Source organism: Nerophis ophidion, linkage group LG21, assembly GCF_033978795.1.
Source record: "Nerophis ophidion isolate RoL-2023_Sa linkage group LG21, RoL_Noph_v1.0, whole genome shotgun sequence".
Classification (NCBI taxonomy): domain Eukaryota; kingdom Metazoa; phylum Chordata; class Actinopteri; order Syngnathiformes; family Syngnathidae; genus Nerophis; species Nerophis ophidion.
The window spans coordinates 15,904,497-15,916,005 of record NC_084631.1 but is presented as its reverse complement, the minus strand read 5'-3'; the positions used below and the strand labels follow the sequence as shown (position 1 = coordinate 15,916,005).

At 42.8% G+C, this 11,509-nt stretch overlaps 1 non-coding gene across 1 annotated transcript; it reads left to right on the top strand.

The window, feature by feature from the left end:
- Positions 1–10,223: 10,223 nt before the first annotated feature.
- On the top strand, positions 10,224–10,295 carry trnap-ugg (transfer RNA proline (anticodon UGG)). The gene has a single exon. It is a non-coding gene; the product is annotated as a tRNA-Pro (tRNA).
- The last annotated feature ends 1,214 nt before the right edge of the window (positions 10,296–11,509 follow it).

Here is an 11,509-nt window from a genome sequence, read left to right as displayed (position 1 = left end):
TGGTGTACTTACCCTCCCGTCTCACTTTTCCCCGGATCTCCTTCTGTCCTCTGACTGCCTCCCTCGTTCCTCGACTCCTCGCTCGCCCCTGGACTCCAACGCCTCTCTCTCGCCCCTGATCATCTGCCATGGACTGCCTCGTTCCTTCGCTCTCGTCAACACTTCAGTTAATCTACACACATAATAACACACATTCGCACTTACGTTTAACAGACTCGATTTCCTTAGTTTATTTAGTGGTGTTTTTTGGTATTGTTATATATATACATTGACTTTATATATAATAAATTGTACTTTACTGTCCTCTGGTGTCAGTCTGCCGTCATCTTCCCTAGTCAAAACATAACAATTAGCCTACGTACAGTACGCAGAGAGCTTTATGGAATGGTATTCCTTTGCCGTGCAGCCGCATCTAAGCCATACATCCAAGTCCAATGCAAAGCGTTGGATGTAGTGGTGTAACGCACGTCGCCACCGGACTCTAGAGCAGTGGAAATGCGTTTTCCGGAGTTATGAATCACGCGTTTCCATCTGGCAATCTGATGGACGAGTCTGGGTTTGGAGGTTGCCTGGAGAACGGTGTGAAATTTGGTGGAGGAGAAATTATGGTATGGGGTTGTTTTTCAGGAGTTGGGCTTGTGAAAGGAACTTAGAATACTCTAGGATACCAAAATATTTTGGACAATTCCATGCTCCCGAGTCCCAACCTTGTGGGAACAGATTGGAGCCACGTCACCAACATGGACGAGATGCAGCTCACTTTTGACATCCCGGTGAACCACAATGTCAAGAAGAAGCTCCCCACAGCCAAAAAGTGACGTTGAAGTCTGCGCGTCTCTCTCGTCGAAAAAGACCTCGAAGGCGGAGTGGGCGGATGATGGTTGCTTAGAATCTCCACTATGGTCACAAAGGCGGCAGAAGGCTGCAGCAAAGATGGGCCCCCAATTGTCTTGGTCTCCATGCCATTGAAACCCTGGCCTTCTATTTGCCAAGGACAGTGTGGTGGCTGTCTGTGCACCAGTCTCCCCACTTTAAAAGATTCCACGAACACACAGGCGTTCTCCTGAAGGCAATCCCACCAACAGGAGGACAGTCATACTCGTTTCAAGTGATTGCCAATGACTTTAACTTTATATAAGACTTTTAAACTCTTTTTGATAGGAGCCTATTAAAACTAATACAGACACTTATGTAATGCATTGTCTTCATTATAACACTTATATAAGACATTTAAAGTCATTTTGATAGTAGGCTATTCTAGCTAATAAAGATACTTACAACACGTGTTACCTTCATTATAAGACTTATTTATGGCTTTTCATTTTGTGTGGCTCCAGGCAGATTAGTTTTTTGTATTTTTGGTCTCACTTCGACGCACAGCAAGGGCTCTGGAACCACTTCTCTCGAGAGGGATTGGACCCTCTTCCACTCTGGCGTTGCCGGCAGTGAGAGGCGACGGGCTGGGGTGGCAATTCTTGTTTCCCCCCGGCTCAAAGCCTGTACGTTGGAGTTCAACCCGGTGGACGAAAGGGTAGCCTCCCTCCGCCTTCGGGTGGGGGGACGGGTCCTGACTGTTGTTTGTGCTTATGCACCAAACAGCAGTTCAGAGTACCCACCCTTTTTGGGAACACTCGAGGGAGTACTGGAAAGTGCTCCCCCGGGTGATTCCCTTGTCCTACTGGGAGACTTCAACGCTCACGTTGGCAACGACAGTGAAACCTGGAGAGAAGTGATTGGGAAGAATGGCCGCCCGGATCTGAACCCGAGTGGTGTTTTGTTATTGGACTTTTGTGCTCGTCACAGTTTGTCGATAACAAACACCATGTTCAAACATAAGGGTGTCCATATGTGCACTTGGCACCAGGACACCCTAGGCCGCAGTTCCATGATCGACTTTGTAGTTGTGTCATCGGATTTGCGGCCTCATGTTCTGGACACTCGGGTGAAGAGAGGGGCGGAGCTTTCTACCGATCACCACCTGGTGGTGAGTTGGCTGTGATGGAGGGGGAGGATGCCGGACAGACCTGGGAGGCCCAAACGCATTGTGAGGGTCTGCTGGGAACGTCTGGCAGAGTCTCCTGTCAGACAAAGTTTCAATTCCCACCTCCGGAAGAACTTTGAACATGTCACGAGGGAGGTGCTGGACATTGAGTCCGAGTGGGCCATGTTCCGCACCTCTATTGTCGAGGCGGCAGATCGGAGCTGTGGCCGCAAGGTAGTTGGTGCCTGTCGGGGCGGAAATCCTAAAACCCCTTGGCGGACACCAGCGTTGAGGGATGCCGTCAAGCTGAAGAAGGAGTCCTATCGGGTCCTTTTGGCTCATAGGACTCTGGAGGCAGTGGACAGGTACCGACAGGCCAAGCGGTGTGCTGCTTCAGCGGTCGCGGAGGCAAAAACTCGGACATGGGAAGAGTTCGGGGAAGCCATGGAAAACGACATACGGACGGCTTCGAAGCGATTCTGGACCACCGCCCGCCGCCTCAGGAAGGGGAAGCAGTGCACTATCAACACCGTGTATGGTGCGGATGGTGTTCAGCTGACCCCGACCGCGGATGTTGTGGATAGGTGGAAGGAATACTTCGAAGACCTCCTCAATCCCACCAACACGTCTTCCTATGAGGAAGCAGTGCCTGGGGAATCTGTGGTGGACTCTCCTATTTCTGGGGCTGAGGTCGCTGAGGTAGTTAAAAAGCTCCTCGGTGGCAAGGCCCCAGGGGTGGACGAGATCCGCCCGGAGTTCCTTAAGGCTCTGGATGCTGTGGGGCTGTCTTGGTTGACAAGACTTTGCAGCATCGCGTGGACATCGGGGGCGGTACCTCTGGATTGGCAGACCGGGGTGGTGGTTCCTCTCTTTAAGAAGGGGGACCGGAGGGTGTGTTCCAACTATCGTGGGATCACACTCTTCAGCCTTCCCGGTAAGGTTTATTCAGGTGTACTGGAGAGGAGGCTACGTCGGATAGTCGAACCTCGGATTCAGGAGGAACAGTGTGGTTTTCGTCCTGGTCGTGGAACTGTGGACCAGCTCTATACTCTCGGCAGGGTTCTTGAGGGTGCATGGGAGTTTGCCCAACCAGTCTACATGTGCTTTGTGGACTTGGAGAAGGCATTCGACCGTGTCCCTCGGGAAGTCCTGTGGGGAGTGCTCAGAGAGTATGGGGTATCGGACTGTCTTATTATGGCGGTCCGTTCCCTGTACGATCAGTGCCAGAGCCTGGTTCGCATTGCCGGCAGTAAGTCAAACACATTTCCAGTGAGGGTTGGACTCCGCCAAGGCTGTCCTTTGTCACCGATTCTGTTCATAACTTTTATGGACAGAATTTCTAGGCGCAGTCAAGGCGTTGAGGGGTTCCGGTTTGGTAACCGCAGGATTAGGTCTCTGCTTTTTGCAGATGATGTGGTCCTGATGGCTTCATCTGACCGGGATCTTCAGCTCTCGCTGGATCGGTTCGCAGCCGAGTGTGAAGCGACCGGAATGAGAATCAGCACCTCCAAATCCGAGTCCATGGTTCTCGCCCGGAAAAGGGTGGAGTGCCATCTCCGGGTTGGGGAGGAGACCCTGCCCCAAGTGGAGGAGTTCAAGTACCTAGGAGTCTTGTTCACGAGTGAGGGAAGAGTGGATCGTGAGATCGACAGGCGGATCGGTGCGGCGTCTTCAGTAATACGGACGTTGTACCGATCCGTTGTGGTGAAGAAGGAGCTGAGCCGGAAGGCAAAGCTCTCAATTTACCGGTCGATCTATGTTCCCATCCTCACCTATGGTCATGAGCTTTGGGTCATGACCAGAAGGATAAGATCACGGGTACAAGCGGCCGAAATGAGTTTCCTCCGCCGTGTGGCGGGGCTCTCCCTTAGAAATAGGGTGAGAAGCTCTGCCATCCGGGAGGGACTCAAAGTAAAGCCGCTGCTCCTTCACATCGAGAGGAGCCAGATGAGGTGGTTCGGGCATCTGGTCAGGATGCCACCCGAACGCCTCCCTAGGGAGGTGTTTAGGGCACGTCCAACCGGTAGGAGGCCACGGGGAAGACCCAGGACACGTTGGGAAGACTATGTCTCCCGGCTGGCCTGGGAACGCCTCGGGATCCCCCGGGAAGAGCTAGACGAAGTGGCTGGGGAGAGGGAAGTCTGGGTTTCCCTGCTTAGGCTGTTGCCCCCGCGACCCGACCTCGGATAAGCGGAAGATGATGGATGGATGGATATTTTTAGTCCAATATGGCTCTTTCACTGTTTTGGGTTGCCGACTCCTGGACTAGACCAACAAGCTTTGAGTTGTGATTTTGCAAGAATTTCAATAAATGTGATTATTTAATTGGGGACACCATCTAAATCTGGGCCTCCATATTGCACTTTTAACACAAATCGGATTTACTGCATTTTTTTTGTAAGCCCTAAGGCTTTTGAGCTCAGTCCTGAAACAAAATGAGGTCGTAGATGTAAGAACCACTGTTTTAGATTTTATACATTTTCATTGATCCCTTGAGTGTGTGCTGTTTGGAAAATTGAGCAAAGAGTTTAAAATCACTGTTTGGGGATTATCCGGGAATTGAACCCAGGAATTCACTTCTCGCACCCTAGGCGAGAATCATACGACTAGACCAACAAGCCATGCAAAATCATTTTCCAACAAAAAATCTCATGAATTATGAGATTTTAACAGGGACTACAATCTAAAACTGGGTTAATATATTGCACTTATACCACTAATTTAAAGGTATGACTATTTTCATGAAAAAATAAACTAAGGGTTACAAGCTCTGTCCTAAAACAATTACAGCTCGTAAATTGAGGTACCACTCTACTTCATTTTATACATTTTCATTGATCCCTTGAGTGTGTGCAGTTTGGAAAAGTGAGCTCAGAGTTTGAAATGACCATTCATGGCTTGTCCTGGAATTGAAACATGGACCTCTCACACCCAGAGTGAGAATCATACTTCTAGACCAAATTTTCAAAAAAAGTCGCCATTTCATTTGGGGAGACAATCTGTAACTGCACTTTTATTAGCACACATTTTGATTCACTACAATGTTCATGCATAAATGAACAAGAGCTTTTTCAGGATTTGAACCCCAGACCCAAAACAAAAATTATACGATTCGACCAAAAAGCTTTGAGTCGTGATTTTGCAAGAATCTCAATAAATGTGATATTTTGATAGATGACACAATCTGAAACTGGGCTTCCATATTGCACTTTTACCACAAATTTAATTTACTTCGATTTTTTTTTTTTTTTTGCTTTTGAGCCCAGTCCTAGAAAAAAACCGTGGTCGTAGACTTAATACCACTTTATTTGTGTTTCAACAAAACATCTCTCAGGGAACACATTCTGAAACTGGATTAGTATATTACACTTGTACCACTAATTTAAAGGTATGGCTATATTCATGCAAAAAAAAAGAACTAAGGGTTAAAATCTCTGTCCTAAAATAATTAGAGCTCGTAAATTGAGGTAACAGTGTATTTTATTTTAGGGATTTTTATTGATCTATTGAGTCAAAAGTCCTGCATGATTGGGAATTTGACTGTGGACTAATGAAAAACTCCTGATAAACACAAGGGCTTGTCCGGAAATTAAACTCAGGTCTTCTCACACCCTATGCGAGGATCGTACGACTAGACCAACTAGCCCCGAATAATATTGTTCAACAGAAAATCTTATGAATTATGAGATTATAACAGCAAAATCATTCTGAAACTGGGTTAGTATATTGCACTTTTACCACTAATTTAAAGGTATGGCTATTTTCATGCAAAAAAGAACTAAGGGTTACAAGCTCTGTCCTAAAACAATTACAGCTTGTAAATTGAGGTACCACTGTACTTGATTTTATGGATTTTCTTTGATCCCTTGAGTGTGTGCAGTTTGGAAAAGTGAGCTAAGAGTTTAAAATCACCGTCAGGGTCTTGTCTGAGAATTGAACCCAGGACCTTTCACACCCAAAGCAAGAATCATACTACTAGACCAAAAAGCCCTTATTTTTCCACCAAAAAATTGCATTTTATTGGGGGAGATCATTTGTAACTGCACTTTTATTAACACACATTTTGATTCACTACAATTTTCATGCATAAATGAACAAGAGCGTTTTCAGGATCTGAACCCCAGATCCGATCATACGACTAGATCAACAATTTATGAGTTGTGATTTTGCAAGAATGTCAATAAATGTGATATTTTGATAGGGGGCACAATCTGAAACTGGGCTTCCATATTGCACTTTTAACCCAAATTGAATTTACTGCATTTTTTTTTTCATACCAAAATGAACTAAGGTTTATGAACTCACTTAGCTATGAGTTTAAAATCATTGTTAAGGGCTTGTCCAGGAATTGAACCCAAGACTTCTCGCACCCGATGCGAGTATCACACGACTAGACCAACAAGCACTGAAAACTCCTGTTTCCACAGAGAATTTTGAGATTTTCACAAGGAACACATTCTGAAACTTGTTTAGTGCTCGTCCATGGCACACACCCTGAAACAGTATTGTTCCACAAATCTCATGAAAGGTGAGATGTAAATAGGGTACGCAATTTAAAATTGTATTACACTTTTAACCTAAATTTAAATTAAAAGCCATTTTCCTGTTTAAGTTAACTTTGGATCATTTATGGGCTCAGGCAAAAATAAACTTGTAGTGATACATTTTTCAATTTCATTTTATTTTATAGATCTTTACTGATCCATTGAGTGTGTGCCGTGAGTAGAGGTTAAAGTTTAAAATTAAGTCAAAAGTCATAAAGAAATTCAACTGTGGACAAATTAAAAACTCATGCCTCATGAACACAAGGGATTGTCAGGGAATTAAACCCGGGACCTCTCACACCCTAAGCGAGAATCATACGGCTAGACCAGGGTTCAGCAACCTTTATCATCCAAAGAGCTATTTCGACCCGTTTCACAAAATAAAGAAAACAATGGGAGCCACAAAACTCTTTTGAAATTTAAAATGAAATAACACTGCATACGGAGTTGTTTTTTTTGCTTCCTGCTGTGTATTAACCTTAATATGAAAATGTTATGTTAGTGCGGCCCGCGAGATTTAAATTAATGCCGTTTGACAGCATCACACTTGCCGACCTTCCGGGACACTCCCGGAATCCAGAGCAACTATTTACGCGAATGTCTGCTAAATGTCGCCCTTCAACATTAATACGGGCGTTCCATGAAGGCGCTGCCTTTACCACTCTCTACAACATGTACAAATATCTAGCACAGCCCAGCCACAAGTCACATGTGACTTCCTTGAACACACTCAGACGACTGCAACGCATACTTGTTCAACAGGCATACAGGTTACACTGAGAGTTGTGATATAATCAATCAATCAATCAATCAATGTTTATTTATATAAGCCCTAAATCACAAATGTTTCAAAGGACTGAACAGACCATTACGACTACGACATCCTCGGAAGAACCCACAAAAGGGCAAGGAAAACTCACACCCAGTGGGCAGGGAGAATTCACATCCCCCCTTTCCGTGCGTCGGTTGAGGTGGGCGGGGTTTGGTGCAAGCGGGGTTGTATAATGTAGCCCGGACGAGTTAGGGATGCATGGGATTCTGGGTATTTGTTCTGTTGTGTTTATGTTGTGTTACAGTGAGGATGTTCTCCAGAAATGTGTTTGTCATTCTTGTTTGGTGTGGTTTCACAGTGTGGCACATATTAGTAAGAGTGTTAAAGTTGTTTATATCACAACTCTCAGTGTAACCTGTATAGCTGTTGACCAAGTATGTCTTGCAGTCACTTTCGTTTGACACCAGAGGCTGTGTTCTACATGTGACCAGCTGGCACGCAGATAGCAGTGTGTAAAAGCGGGCGCGAAAATATTGGCCCCGGGTGATTGCTGAGAGAAGCATTCAACTCCGTAAATCTCTCGGGATAATCGGGGGTGTCGGCAAGTATGCAGCTGAGCCACATGCGGCTCCGCAGGTTGCCGACCCCTGGACTAGATCAACAAATTATGAGTTGTGATTTTGCAAGAATGTCAATAAATGTGATATTTTGGTAGGGGACACAATTTGAAACTGGGCTTCCATAATACACTTTTAACCCACATTGGATTTACTGAATTTTTTTTTCCTACCAAAATGAACTAAGGCTTATGAACTCATTCCTATGACAAAATGTGGTCGTAGATTTAAGTACAACTGTATTTGATTTTATCAAAATGTTGTCGATCCCTTGATTGTGTGCAGTTTAGAAAACTGAGCTAAGAGTTTAAAGTTACTCTTCAGGGTATCCTGGAAATTGAACTCAAAACCTCTTGTAATCTTAGTGAGAATCATACAATTACACCAACAAGCGCATGTGTACAGGTGGGAAAATAATGACTGAAAACAGATATTGTATACACAAGGGCTCGTCCATGAAACACACCCTGAAACAGTATTGTTCCACAAATCTCATGAAAGGTGAGATGTAAATAGGGTACACAATCTTAAATTTGGCCCTGCGACGAGGTGGCGACTTGTCCAGGGTGTATCCCGCCTCCCGCCCGAATGCAGCTGAGATAGGAGGCAGCGACCCCCCGCAACCCCAAAAGGGACAAGCCGCAGAAAATGGATGGATGGTTGGAATCTAAAATTGTATTACACTTTTAACCTAAATTTAAATTAAAAGCCATTTTCATGCTTAAATTAATTTTGGTTCATTTATGGGCTCAGGCAAAAAGAAAATGTATTGTTATAAAAAAATACATATATATTCTATAGATCTTCATTGATCCAATGAGTGTCTGCTGTATGGAAAATTGAGGTAAATGTTAAGATGAAGTCTCACGTAACAAATGAAATGACTTTACAACTGTCTGTGTGAGGTAAAAAGTCATGATTGAATAAAGGAATTACAAACCAGGGCTTGCAAAAAGTAAGTCAAATGGAATTCGTAGGTTTCACAATTAGGTTCCACCAAGAATTGAACTTGGATTATTAGTTCAGAGGATAGCACACTAGCCATTACACCATGGAAACTGATATGAAGTCACAAAACTATTAAATCCAACATCACATAGGATTTGATTTGATTTGATAGATTTTTACTGATCTATTGAGTGTGTGCCGCGAAAAAAAGAAGTTAAAGTTTAAAATTAAGTCGAAAGTCATACATGAAAAGATATTCAATTGTGGACTAATGAAGAACTCAGGCCTCATGTATACAAGGGTTTGTCCAGGAATTGGATCCGGGATCTCTCGCACCCTAAGCGAGAATCATACGACTAGACCAACAAGCACGACAAAGTAATGTTTCAACAAAGATTTGTGAGATTTTAACAAGGAACACATTCTGAAACTGGATTAGTGTGTAACATTTTTACCACTAATTTAAAGGTATGGCTATTTTCATGCAGAAAATAATTAAGGGTTACAAGGTCCGTCCTAAAACAATTAGAAATCATGAATTGAGGAACCACTGTACGCGACCCCAAAGGGAATTAGCGGTAAAAAATGGATGGATGGATGAGTGTGTGGCGTGAGTAAAATAGATGTTAAAGTTTTAAAAATAAGTCGAAAATCATACATGAAAATAAATTCAATTGTGGACAAATAAAAAGCTAATGCCTGATAAACACAAGGGCTTTTCCGGGAATTGAACCCCGGACCTCTCGCACCCGAAGCAAGAATCATACCATTAGACCAACAAGCCCTTATAACTATTCACAAAAATGCATTTTATTCGCGGAGATCATTGGTAACTGCACTTTTAATAACACACATTTTGATTCACTACAATTTTCATGCATAAATGAACAAGAGCTTTTTCAGGAATTGAACCCCAGATCCCATCATACGACTAAATCAACAATTTAGTCGTATGATGATTTTATACTCTTTCCAAGGGATCCACGACATTTTATAAAATCAAATACAGTTGTACTTAAATCTATGACCACATTTTGTTCTGGAATTGAGCTCATCAGCCTTAGTTCATTTTGGTATGAAAAAAAAAAAAGGGCAGTAAATCCAATTGGGGTTAAAAGTGCAAAATGGAAGCCCAGTTTCAGATTGTGTCCTCTATCAAAATATCAGATTTATTGACATTCTTGCAAAACCACAACTCATAAATTGATGATTTAGTCGTATGATCGGATCTGGGGTTCAATTTCTGAAAATGCTCTTGTTCAATTATGCATGAAAATTGCAGTGAATTAAAATGTGTGTTATTAAAAGTGCAGTTACCAATGATCTCCACAAATAGAATGCATTTTTATGTGGAGTTTAACGGTTTGTTGGTCTAGTGGTATGATTCTCGCTTTGGGTGTGAGAGGTGCTGGGTTCAATTCCCAGACAAGCCCATAACTGTGATATTAAACTCTTAGCTCAATTTTCCAAACTGCACACACCCGAGGGATCAATAAAATTCCATAAAATGAAGTACATTTTTACAAGCTTTAATTGTTTTAGGACAGAGCTTGTAACCCTTAGTTCTTTTTTGCATGAAAATAGCCATACCTTTAAATTAGTGGTAAAAGTGCGATATACTAAGCTAGTTTTAGATTGTGTTCCTTATTAAAATCTCACAATTCATCAGATTTTTTTGATGAATCATATTTTTTGGGGGCTTGTTGATCTACTCGTATGATTCTTGCTTCAGTTGCAAGAGGTCAAGGGTTCAATTTCCGGAAAAGCCCTTGTGTTTATCAGGCATGAGTTTCTCATTTGTCCACAATTGAATTTCTTTTTATGTATGATTTTCTACTTATTTTTAAAACTTTAACCTCTATTATACTCACGCCACACACTCCTCCTTCCATCCATTTCCTACCGCTTATTCCCTTTGGGGTAGCGGGGGGTGCTGGTGCCTATCTCAGCTACAATCAGGCGGAAGGCGGGTACACCCTGGACAAGTTGCCACCTCATCGCAGGGCCAACACAGATAGACAGACAACATTCACACTCACATTCACACAGACAGTTGTAAAGTCGTTTCATTTGTGATGTGAGACTTCATCTTAACGTTTGCATCAATTTTCCAAACTGCGCACACTTAAGGGATCAAAAACAATGTAAAAACTGAAGTACAGTGGTACCTCAATTTAATATCTCTAATTGTTTTAGGACGGCCCTTGTAACCCTTAATTCTTTTTTGCATGAAAATAGCCATACCTTTAAATTAGTGGTAAAAATGTTACACACTAACCCAGATTCAGAATGTGTTCCTTGTTAAAATCTCACAATTCTTTGTTGAAACATGACTTTTCTGGACTTGTTGGTCTAGTTACTAGACCAACAAGTCCAGAAAAGTCAGGTTTCAACAAAAAATCTCATGAATTTTGAGATTTAAACAGGGAACACAATCTAAATCTAGGTTAGTATGTTGCACTTTTACCATTAATTTAATAAAAGTTGATAAAAAATTACTCCAAATTCTTCTATTTGGCATCAGGCCAAACAGCTGTGTTTGCGTCAATTTATGTACATGTTATGTATCTACATGTTATGTATCTACATGTTATTTACGTACATGTTAGGTATCTACATGTTATGTATCTACATGTTATGTACGTAC